Genomic DNA, 13,104 nt, shown 5'->3' on the forward strand with positions numbered 1-13,104 from the left:
TACATTCATTGATATTCCTCACACGTTTAGGTAACAACTGCTTCGTCTTCGGCGTTAAATTATTCATTAATAAGTATATGGGAAGATGATCGCCAATATGAGCGGCTATGGTGCCACACGCCTGGATTTCTTTTGCGTTGGTGATAAATGTGTCGAGCAGTGTTGCTGTGTTTCCTGCGATACGAGAAGGTTCACGTATCACACTTACACAAGCGTTGCTTTATATATTTAGGCATAGTTCTTTATGAATTGAGGAAGGTTCGAGAAGGTTTACGTAATGTCGCCGCCAAGAATTAAGTTGAGGCTATGCTCGTTTACCCAAGCTAAATACCTATCAAGAAAAAAAAAAAAAGAGTAACATTTCCGCAGGGCGGGCGGTATGCACAGTCATGTGTCCTTTCTTTATATACTGAATATGGATTATGCAAATAAACATGTTTTGGTCAAAAAAAAAAAAACTTGTTCAGCATGTATTCATCGATTGTTGGAATGTTGCATGTGTTCGTGTGGGATGTGCTCCAACGGACCCTGAAAAAGTGTCTGTCTGTGGATACTCAAGGCATACGGTACTTGCCTGTAGAAAGAGAGGATGACATGCGTTACGACCTGATCATGCTTGTTGGGTTGAATACATTTGGAAGGCAAGAATGGCCGCGAGGTACTCGAACATCGATGCCCGAAGCCCGAGACCGTGTTTCAGTGAGGTTATGAGTGCATACGTGGAAAATCAAAAATATGTGTTGAATCCTCCCGAATGTCTTGCAGGCGGGGAATCCTTGGTACGCCTAAGAAGCTTTTACCCGCATGACGTCAGCCAAAGTCAGGTTGGCGGCTTTTATGAATACGTGTGACTGTGTGTTTTTTTTTTTTTTTTTTCGTGACTTTAGTGTTTTGTATGTGCCGAAGCAGGCAATAAGGGAAAAAAAGACGAGGTGGCCGAGAGGTTAAGGCGATGGACTTCTATTTCTTTGCACTCAGCCCGCGTGTGTTCGAATCCCATCCTCGTCGTGGCTGTTTTGCATCTTTTATTTTGCCCAATTTATAAAATAAACCTTCAGTGGGCTGAGGACGATTGCAAGTTGGCATTCCCCACTACGCCGCTGGGGAAAGAAATACAAGCACCTGTTTGTAGGCATTTCGGCGCCGCTTGATGATACCCTGGTGGTAAAAACTAAGCCGCAGCTCTCCGCATGGCTCATTTTAACTCCGGTGCGTAAAACTTCCGAAATAAAAGGAAAGGTTTCAGGGATGATGAAGAGCTGGGCTTTCCGCCGAATCTTTAATGTGTGTCGAATAATTAATTGTGTGGTTCGACGCTGCAACGGGTGGAAGTAAACACAAAGGAGCAAACTTACGTGGCTGGCGTCCTGCAGCGAAAGCACCTGTTCGTTCAGACGAGGTGGCCGAGAGGTTAAGGCGATGGACTGCTAATCCATTGGGCTCTGCCCGCGTGGGTTCGAATCCCATCCTCGTCGATTATTTTTCTTTTTTTTCCAGGGAGGCGTCTGTGGCCGGTGCCTCTTTGTACAAGATAAGAGCCGGTGCGTCCGTGCCTATGCCAACGTTGGCATGCCGGAGAAGGAAGGCAGAATGACTGAATACATCATGGACGTAGAAGACGCGTAGAGCGCAGCAAGGGCGCCGATGAAGGGACGCGTACCCTCAGCTGGCTCCCGCAGTGCAAAACACCGATAAAGGGGTTTTCAGCGCCGTAAAAACGACACCGACCCAGGGAGATCCAGAGCTGTAAGAACGCTTCCGTGTTCATTCGTAGCGGACGCGCCTAGCCATGCAGCGGCGAGCGAGTAATCGGAGAAGCGGTGTCTGCAAGAGCCAGCGAGTAGCGGGCAAGGGAGAGCGCGGCGAACGACGAAGGACTCGGCGCCGGCTTACTGAGCATCGAGGAGCCGCCGGCAAACCAGGGACACAAGCTCCAAGGCAGTAGGTATAAAAGCGAAGGTTCGACACCAGACTGATAAGGGAATGGGGAGCTGCGTTCACCAGCCGCATCGCAACTACGCTTAATGTACGCGGCACAGGGATTTCGCCAAGGCCGTTAATACTGTCTTACGACTTGGTAACCATGAAGCTTAGCAAAGTAAACATCAATCAAGATGTGCCCCTGTGGATTTGAGACTTCCTTTCTAACCGAACCCAACATTCAACCCCTAATTACGGCTCATTACCCTTCTCATGCTGTAATTACGAGGGTGCGCAAAGGCCAGTGCTGGAAAAGTTGCTGTTTCTCGTTTGCATCAGCGATCGTCCCGACTGCATGACTTCGCAGATACTGTGAATTATATCTGGATATCCTACAGACCCCTTTCAACTCTTAAACTACCTTGACAACCTATTTGGTGTAGAAAATAGCTTACGTGGCTTAGATTTGAGAAATGTTAATAGATGATAATTGCTCATCACCCTAACACCGGTAACACGCAGGCTTGTATCGTAAGCGACATATACTTATCATGTCTCGAGTCGTACAATTATCTCGGCTTTCATATGACGAATTGAAGGTATTTTGTTTTTAGCTCTGGTTTTTCTAATGGCAGCCTGATTTATCTGTCGGTTTTTTGCGTGTGTGCCCGCCTGACTCAGTGGTATGTTCGAAACTTCAATGCGCATACCCCACCGCCGGTGTAAGAGAAACACGTACGCGAGGGGTGCACAGCTGGCCTTGGCTGACCCTTCCCAAGTCTCTTTCATTCTCTCTCGGATCAATCCAAAACGCGTAGCCCGTTTTGCCTGATGAGACTTCTCTCGCGATTCCAGTACCACGGCCATGGAGAAGAAAATTAAAGAAATAAACCTGTATGACTTGTCATTGCAGAAGCGAACAAAAGCATGCTAGTCGTGTAAAGACATGATCGTGTAAAGACAGGTAGGAGGTAGGGTTAAGGTGGTTTGAGATGGATAAAGGTGGAGTAAACGGTCCCCGCACAGGATACGCCGCCCACTAAGAAGGTGAGGGTCACCCCAGATGCTTCCACCGCACCCGCTCCTCCTTGCAGCAGTTCTCGTACCGCTATTTACCCAACCCCACCCCCCGACCGCTCATTCCGGGTTCACATTAAACCGACCACCAGGTTTGACGTCACCACTATCCCCGTCAAATTAGTTCAACAAGTGATAGACCGGTGCCTAGGCACCCAGGGTTATCAGGGGTTCATGGTTCATAAGGTGTCCAATACAATAACCGTCCACCTTGCCAGCCTGGATGACGCTTACAAGGTCTGTGGTATATCATTCCGATCTCCAGCGATGGTACCGTGACAGTGCACTCTTACTTTGCCTCTGGGCCCAATGTGCAGCGCTGCGTCCTGTATGACCTTGATGAAAATGACTCCCCTGCGACCATTCTACGTGAGTTACGGTCCCCCGCACACGAGGTGCTGGCTTTCCGACGTATGGGTAAGAGCAGGACTTACCTAGTCACCGTACGAGGTTCTTCTACCACACCGGAAAGGTTTTATTACAATGGCTGTGTACTGCACCCAAAGCCTTTCCGGCCACAAGCCATGTACTGCTACCGTTGTTTTAAACAAGGTCACCAGCAAAACTACTGTCCGTTGGCAACTGTGGACACAGAGAGAATAAACTCCGACGGCAAGCCACGCTATCGTTGCGGGCTTTGCGAGACGGATGACCATGAAATAACATCGGCAAAGTGCCCCACTAAACAGCGCGCCACAGCCCGCGCTCGCTGTCGGGAAACCAGTTCAGCAAGGGCTACACTGTACAATCGATTCCAGGTCCTGGAACCCATTGAGGGTTCTGCAGTAGAAGAGCCTGGGGAACCCGATGCAACAGGTGGTTTGTATTCGGACGTTCTCAAGGGGTCCGATTCTAAAAATCACAGACCTCCAAAGAAAACGCCAAAAGACTCCTGGGAGTTGAATGAAGCTGTTTCGGTTGACGAAGACCTGGATACTCAAATAGCCTACCTATCGAAACAGCTTGAGGCACTGCGGCAAAGGAAGACACGCGTAGCAGCTCTCCGGAAATAGCGCGCTGAAGCGCGTTCACTGTAAGGAACGCAAAATGTGCCTTTATGATCCAGCTATCTGGACCGTTATACTTGAAACCCTATCCAAGCTAACCAAACTAATACAAGCTAGCTTATGCCATGGCTAAGTGTCCGTCCAGCCGTCAACCGGTCATCCTACAATGGAACTGTAGAGGTCTTTCGAACAAATTAGGAGAGCTAAAAACCAAAATTCACTCCGGTAAACTCCAAGTGTGGGCACTCCTTTTACAGGAGTCAAACAAACTATGCCCTCTCCCCCACTTCATCGGTTATCATACTCCTACCATCCCGGATAACCGCAGTGGTGATGCACCTGGAAAAGCGACAGTATACATCGTTAGAAGTGTTCCTCAAACACCAATCAACCTTCAGAAATGGTGTAACCAACATCAGGAGGTGGTTGCGGTTTTAACACGCACAGCCAAAACACCCCTCCTTCTTGTGTCCTTTTATGGAAGGCCAGGCAGAGCACGCCTTAACCTAGGTTGGCTCCATCACCTTAGGGCAACGTACCCAGGCACTCCCATACTCGTAGGAGGGGACTTTAACGCGCCACACACTTTGTCTGGATACGAGCACGACATTAAAAGAGGAGTACAGGTTCACGACACCTTCACGGACATGAACTTTTCCTTGCTTAACTCTACCGCACCTACCATCCCTTCAACTCGGTCTCATGCACCGGACCTTACGTGGTGGCTTGGCCCCGGGAACCCTTCCTGGAATCCGGAGCCAGATGCTTGGGCAAGCGACCATTCGCCCATTTTGGTTGGCCTGCACGCGAAAAAGTTGCAAAAGCTTCGTCGCCAGGTAAGAATTGTTCATTGGGACAAAGTCCGCTCTGATGAACGAGCTTTTTCGCTAACTGCGGAGAACCTCATTTCTACGCTGCAGTCCGTCCTCACATACTGCACAACAGTGAATGAGGATCAGCCGACGCCCGATATGCACCTCCTTAAACTCTGGGCAGAGCGCCGCCGAGCAGAGCTCCATGCTAATCGCCACCCGAAGCAACTCTACGCTCGTGTCACGGCAAACCGTATCGCAGCACAAGCTCGACGCTACGAGAAGCAGTTGTCACGACGCCGGTGGAATGACTGGTGCGCTGGTCTTGGCTCTGGTACTGGAAACAAGGCCTTATGGCGAACCTTCCACGCCATGGAGCGGGGTGGCAGCGTGATGGATCCATCAGCTAGCATTCGCCTGGCTCTCAACATCAGCCCAGAGGAGTTTGCGGACAGAGCGGCCGTCAGTTTCTTTCCGAACTACCGACAACCTCCAGCCGCCCCTCCCTGTGTTGATGTATCGGACGTCTCAGGAATAACCGACCCATTTACGATGGCCGAGCTCATCGCGGCCATTGAAGAATCCAAGGCGCACTCTTCTCCAGGGTATGATGAAATCCCATATGAGCTGTTCAAGAACTTGGAGGGGGAGGCCTTGGAAGCACTACTCTACTCATTGAATGATGTATGGGCTAAAGGTGTCATTCCACCCGAGTGGAAACACTCAGTGGTAGTGCCAATGCCCAAGCCGGGAAAACCTCCCACTGGTATTAGTGCACTTCGCCCGATTTCCTTGACACCTACAATATGCAAGATATTTGAACGAATAGTGGCCACTCGGTTATCCTGGTGGCTGGAGCACAATAGAAAATATCATCCCGCTCAGATCGGATTCAGACAGCACCTGGGTACTGAGGACGGCCTGTCTGTTCTGGCTGACGATATTTTGCATGTTTCACCCCACAGCCACCTTGTGCGAACTGTGGTGGCTACCGACATTTCCAAGGCTTATGACAACGTGGAACACAAAATAATGCTTAGAAACATGGAGTTTTTGGGGGTTCCACTTCATGTCACCAAAGTGGTACACTCCTTCTTATGCTCAAGGACGTTTTCAGTACGAGTGGACGGAAAGCCTGTTGGCCTGTTCGAATCGAACCGAGGGGTACCGCAAGGTTCCGTGCTAGCGCCTCTACTGTTCAACATCGCGTTTGCACCATTGGCATGGAAGCTACAAGACATCCCTTGTGTTAAATTTCTCATCTACGCTGACGATGTCACACTGTGGTCTACAAACCGAGACCTCGGCTTGCAGTGTCGTCATCTGCAGCAAGCCCTGGATGTTTTCCATGCCTTTGCTCAATCAGCCGGCCTGGAAATTTCCGCTGAGAAGTCTGGCTATGTACAAGTGGCTAATAAGGCGGGGAGGAAGTTAGCCTCCAAGGCTAACTGTCAACTTAAGATTGGTTCAGCCGCAATACCAGCCAAGGAAGAGCTGCGGGTGCTGGGACTTCAGATCCACCAGTCGGGTTCAGGTATCCATTGGCTCCGAAAGGCACGGAAAGACTCCTCGACGACCTTGCACTTGATCCGCAGGACTGCCACGCGGAGTGGAGGAGCGCGCACGGAGGTGGCTCGGCGACTTGTACGCGCTGTTCTACAGCCGCGCTTACTCTACCAGGCGCAGTTTCACAGACTGACAGCACAACAATGGGCGAGGCTTGAGGCTATCAACAGAGAGGCCATGCGAACCATCACGGCACTTCCTCGACTCACTCCGATTCCTATCTTACAGGAGCACGCTCAGCTCAATACTATCACGGAGCTTGTAAATCAGCGTGAAGAAGCAAGAAAGCTCAAGCGTTTTTACATACCTATGGTCGGAGCGCTCCATTCGTATTTCTGTAAAGAGCCTCCCGTGACTTCAACCATAGACGACCTTCCACCATGGCGCTATACAGCAATAACAACCAACAAGACAACGAAGCTTTGTCGCCGTGAACAGCCAGCGCCAACCTCAGATACCACAGTTCGTGTATTGTACACAGACGCAGCCCTTCTCCCGCACGGAGGACGGACCGCTTTCGTCAGTTCTACACACTCAGCACTGAAAGGCTCGCGCTGTTATTCCACCGACACGCCAGACCCGCTGCTACTGGAACTCCAGGCTGTATATGACGCAATCAAAGCTGCAAGTGCCCTCCCTAACATCAAAGAGGCGCATATATACACAGACTCGCTCAGTGCTGTGAAGCACCTAAAGCAAGTTAAAAAGACTCCCCTGATTTGCCAGCACATTCACAGCCTCCAAATGACAGCACAGCTAATGGTACGCGTACATTGGGTGCAGGGGCACGGTAACAATTTTTTCAACCAATTAGCGGACAATCTTTCGCACTCTCCGGCCCCACCTGAATCTGAATCCGCCCCTAGCCCTCTTCCTAGTGATCCACGCTCCCGCCTTTTAGCCATGAAATCTCTTCTGAGAAGGGACACACGTGCCCTAATTCCCCCGTGTGTCTGCTCCCTCCCCCCTAATCTTTCCCGGGTGGAGGAAGTTTCTCTGAGGAGGCTTCGGGCTGGGGTGGCTCTCACACCTTCAGTCACCTGGACTTGGAGACCCGCACCAGAAGACCCAGGAACATGTCCCAAGTGTCTGGCTTCGGCGGCTGAAGCTGATGTCAATCATCTTTTGTGGACGTGCACAGGAACCATGAACAGCTCGGGACAGTGCGCTAAGAGTGGTTGGTCTTCGGTGGGATAAACCGGGGGACTTCAACCGGTGGGTGCACGAAGACCGCTAATGCAGGTCGCTGCTGAACTTTTTACACGAGACTGGACTCCATGCCTACCTTTAGACTTGTACAGGGTCATCAATTTCCTGACTACCTGTGCTTTTGTACCCGGTATTTTTATTCTACCTAATGTCTCATCTTTTCTTTATATGCCGCATGGCAAAAATGCGAATTAAAAAAAAAGAATGAATTAAAGTGGGATTAAGTTGGATTAAGATGGATTAGGGTCCATTCATGTGGAATAAAATGAATTAAGACTGATTAAGAATGGTACGTGTATGTCGAAGGTACCCGTCCCAATAGCACACCAGGCTTTCGCCTTCGAAGCGCGTAAGCAGACTTTAGTGCTCCGAGAAATTTTAGCACGCCTTTTTTTTTTTCAATCACGCTGCATTCTTTGGGGTCTCCGCGCCCTGTAACTAGGCAAATAGGCAATGTAATTGCGTGAGATTGATTGCGTAGGTGTCTGCATATTTCCTTTCTCCGGTTAAAAAAATGCGCGGCAAGCTATCGCCGCGGCAAGCTATCGCGGCATTACGCGGCAAGCTATCGCCGTATACCTAAATGGCCGGAAGGCCGGAAAGAATTCAAAATTAAGCCTCCTTTGTTTTACAGTCAGTTGGGCAAAGCAAGGCGATGTGGGATAATGCTGACGGTCTGCTCCTCGCTTTCGGAAAGCGAGGCCGACAGCATGGCGCGTTCCTTCGCTGCACAATATATGACGTCTGCCTTAGGCACACATTTGGAAATTCGACTAACATGTACCCTGTGTTTACGCAAGAGCTTGGGTGAGCTGCGAGTGTGGTCTTGATGCTAGTTGGCTGCGATTTTTTTTATTCATCGTTGCGAACACATTATTTCGCGCATACTCATCCAGTTGACAAAGTTGACAAGTTGGCAAAGTTGGTGGCAAATTTCTAGAGTGGCGGCATACATGAGCGGGGCTTCATGGCCGACTTTCATGCAAAGATGGTGCGAGGGAGAGCCTTTCTGACTGGCTTCCAAAATTCACGACGAAAGTGATAGCCAGAGAACAGGCTTTCAGGAAGGTGGCGACGATCGACAAAAGTTTGGCCGCGGCTTGCTCTGGTGGGATGCATGCGTGCGGTCACTCTCAGGCACCGGAGGTCTCACCCAACGCATTTAATAAGTAAGAAATGCCTTCACATCACCGTTTCGCCAATCCCCGCGATCCTGGCAAGCTACACTCACGTCAGGTGATATTTGCCATTAAAAAAATCGTGTTGAGTATGCAGGGTGGCGTCGTGAGGAGGCTATCTGTTATACCGGGTGTTCAAAATTTAGCCTTATGGTTTTCTTAAAATTACGTACTGGGAGGCACGTCAAGCCCACATGTGCAAATAAGTTATGTGGCCAGGGATACACAAAGTGAGATGATAATTAGCTCTGTCAGCATCCCAATTAACGAAAATTGAATAATTGACTTTCTGTTGACTGCAGTACAGTGGGCATGGCTGCAGCACAACAGGCAACATGCTGAGCAATCCTTTTTGCTTTGTGCTTCAGGTTTTTATGGGCATCCATCTGGCACTGGACTATCTTCAAGGGACGTGCGCGGAACACGGACCGGGGCCTGCTCTGCAATTGACGGCGCCTATCAAGAACACCACGTGCGACACGGCTGAACTTCACTTCATCGTTCCAGCGTGGCTATCTACTGCTGTGACATCACATCACGTGCCGTATTCAAGGGCTATAAGAGCACCTCCGGTCCCGTCGTTCGCCAGTGGGCATGGCTGCAGCACAGCAGGCAACATGCTGAGCAATCCTTTTTGCTTTGTGCTTCAGGTTAGTCGTCACCATCTTGCTTACTGTATATGTAGTGACGACCGAATTTTGGTACTGCTGCCCTGCCCACTGTGTGTTCATTGCTTTCTTAACAGCGTTGTTCTGTTATCAAGGGATGTTTTGGCATGTGGGGATATCGAATCAAACCCAGGGCCTCCTAACGAAGATATTTTGAAGGAACTGTTGGAAGGCCAAAAAAAGCTTACTTCTGTCGTTGAATGCGTTCAGGAATCGCAAGTAAAGATTGAAAGAATTTCAGGTGTAGCTGATCGCATAGACAGCCTCGAACAGAAATTGAATGAACTTAACAGTTTGTCTACTGAGGTTAAGAATATGAAGTTGTCAACATCGAAGCTTGAAAAACAGGTATCAACGCTTATTGACAAAGTAGATGATCTTGAGAATAGAAGCCGCCGGAATAACTTAATCATTTACGGTTTAGAGGAGCCCTCTGAAGAAAAGTATGAGGATCTGAAAGCAAAAGTACAGGAAGATATTTTTCAACAGAAATTAAAAATAACGGTAACGGGCATTGAAGATGTCACAGGCTTGGCAAAAAAACAAATGACAGGCCACGACCTGTGATCATAAAATTTCTTGACTACCGGGAAAAAACTAACGTTTTGTCGAGTGCATTAAAAAAAGGGAAGCACATTGTCACTGTCTGAATACTTTTCCAAACGAGTTCGAGAAACACGGAAGCAATTGTGGAAAAGTTCAGAGGAAGAAAGACAGCGCGGCTGCCAGACTAGTTTATGATAAGCTCAAGGTTGATGACGTCTTGTTTGCATGGGATGAAGGAAAAGGGTCACGCTTCAGGCTGAACAAAAAACCGAATTGACAACAAAACAAGCACTCCGGCCCATTAAAAATACTAAATGTGAATTGTAGGAGCGTTCTTAATAAGGCCACTGAATTAGAAGCATTAATACTTTCTCATGATCCAGCTATTGCTGTCTTGACGGAAACGTGGCTAAGCGACTCGGTTTACGATAGTGAGTTTGTTCCGTCTGGCTACAGCGCATACAGAAATGACCGGGGTAGTAAAGGCGACGGTGTTTGTGTACTTTTTAAAGAAAACCTTAAAATATGTAGAATGGCATATATACCAGGAGTAGAAGGTATTTTTTTGTAAGGCTTACCACAACGATGTCCGTTACGTTATAGGAGGTGTTTATAGGCCCCCAAACGCTGCTGTTGACGTGCTGAACGAATTGCAAAATTATTTGAAGTTGAATATTAAGCATGATGACCGGATTATAATTACAGGAGATGATAATTTACCTAATGTATATTGGAAAAGTTCTGCCTTGAAGCAGGGCGACCTTTCGGGTGAAGCTATGCTTGATATTTGCTACAGTCTTGACCTCCTTCAGTTAGTTGAAGGCTACACAAGAATTCAAGGTACCGTTCAGTCAACCCTAGATCTTTTCTTCGTTAACCAGGCAATTACACCTAAAGCAAGTACTGAGATATTTCCTGGAATTTCCGATCATCATGTTGTGCTATTTACTCTAAGTGACACAGTTTTCGACAAGAAATTAACATTTTTATCTTTCCCTAATTTCGATCGTGCGGATGATACTGTTATAGATATCCTTTCATTCAACTTTGACGATTTTGCGAATAATGAAACTGATCTACATAATTTATGAAACTGGTTTAAGGACATTGTCAAGGAATGCATAGAATCATTTGTGCCTCTGGTAACTAAAAAACCGAAGCGAAAAAATCCGTGGATTTCTCGGGTGACACTGAGGTTAAGAAGGCAAATAAAGCGTCTAAAGAAAAAAACGAAGTCTGAACGTAACGTATTCAGAACAAATCGCCAAGCTTTCAGTAAAACTGAAAAATCACATTCAAACAGATAAGCAGCGTTATTTTGGGGAGTCCTTGCCGAATTACTTGACCTCGTGTTCCGAGAAATTTTGGAGGAGCATTTCGCCCACGTCGAAAGAGTGTGACGTCTTTAATGTCGGCGGTATTCTCACGCACGACAATGCTCGAATTGCAAATGCTTTCAACGATCATTTCAAATCGTTTTTTTTCTTGTGATAACTCTGTATTACCGCTCTTTGAAACTATTTCGACGCGAATGCCCGATATTGTAGTTAGTGAACAGCGCATATTGAAATGCTTGTCAACCTTGACATCAGAAAATCTTCTGGACCGGACAATATCCCTAACGCGTTCTTAAAGAGATACGCTGAATGGATGTCGAAGTACCTCCATGTTCTTTTTTACAAAATCGTTGCGCGAGGGCCAGGTTCCGGACGACTGGAAAACAGCCAGAGTCAAGCCTATCCATAAATCAGGAAACAAGCAGAGTGTCAAAAATTATCGTCCTGTCTCGCTAACTTCAACCGTTTGTAAGCTTCTCGAACACATTATCCACCATAGTATTTCACATTTTCTGGACGAACATAACATCTTAAATCAACATCAGCATGGATTCAGGAAGGGATTTTCAACAACGACACAATTGGTATCAACAATACACGAATTCGCTACTTCAATGAATAATGGCAAACAGACAGACGCAATTTTTATGGATTTTTCAAAAGCTTTTGACAAGGTTTCGCGCAATAAATTAGTATACAAATTAGAAAAAATTCTCGGGAATGATCCACTTATTTAATGGATATCGGCCTACTTGAAAAACAGGGAACTATTTATAGTTTTTAACAATCATTTATCTCACAGGGTTGCCGGTGACTCTGGCGTCCCCAAGGGTCGGTTCTGGGTCCCCTTCTATTTATTTTGTATATTAACGACATTGTAAATGATATCCTTGTAAATATTAGGCTATATGCGGACGATTGCGTTATTTACTCTGAAATCGAATCCCCGAAGGACCAAGTTTTGTTAAACGAGTCGCTAAACAAGGTTGTTTCCTGGTGCGAGGCTTGGCAAATGTCAATCAATTTTGAAAAAAAAAAACGGTGTACATGTCCATTTCTCACAAGAAAAACCAATTAAATTTTCAATACTTTACAAACAATGCCATTCTTTCCGAGGTTCAATCCTACAAATAGCTTGGGTTGTTGATAACAAGCGATCTTAACTGGACAAAACACATTGACATAGTAACTTCCAAGGCTAATCAGAAACTATTCTTTTTACGAAGGACTTTGAAACTTTCACCTCCATCCGTCCGTATTCTCGCTAACAAATCGATAGTCCTGCCCATACTTGATTATGCCGCGGTAATCTGGGACCCATTTACTCAAATTAACACTCATAAAGTAGAAAAAATAGAAAGAAGAGCAGTTCGCTTCATATATAACAGTTATGGACGAACCTCGGTAACTGAACTGTTAGTAAGAGCTAACTTACCCTCACTTTCAGAAAGAAACCACATATCCCGATTAAAATATCTATATCAAGTAATTAATGGGCATTACAAGATATATATTGGAAAAATTATTTAATTTTCTTCAGGTTACGCCACTAGACAACGCCATGATCGTACAATAACTCCATTCCGTACCCGCAATAATTGCTTCAAATATTTTTTTTTTCCCTTGAACTGTGCAGAATTGGAATAGTTTAAATAACCATCAAGTCACAAAACAATCTTTAGCATCCTTTGCCGCTGGTCTAGAATAGCAGAGAAAATAATTTTACTTGTGTGCTAGCTTTGTTTTCTTTTCATAAAATGAGAGTGGTGTTTCATCTGTGCAAG

The 13,104-nt window shown here is 46.9% G+C and overlaps 1 non-coding gene across 1 annotated transcript; it reads left to right on the plus strand.

Annotated features, from left to right (window-relative positions):
- The first annotated feature begins 1,393 nt into the window (after positions 1–1,393).
- Trnas-gcu (transfer RNA serine (anticodon GCU)) lies at positions 1,394–1,475 on the plus strand. The gene has a single exon. It is a non-coding gene; the product is annotated as a tRNA-Ser (tRNA).
- Positions 1,476–13,104: the final 11,629 nt, after the last annotated feature.

Source organism: Haemaphysalis longicornis, unplaced genomic scaffold (assembly GCF_048455015.1).
Source record: "Haemaphysalis longicornis isolate Haplotype H1 unplaced genomic scaffold, Haemaphysalis longicornis Haplotype H1 scaffold_1, whole genome shotgun sequence".
NCBI classification, from domain to species: domain Eukaryota; kingdom Metazoa; phylum Arthropoda; class Arachnida; order Ixodida; family Ixodidae; genus Haemaphysalis; species Haemaphysalis longicornis.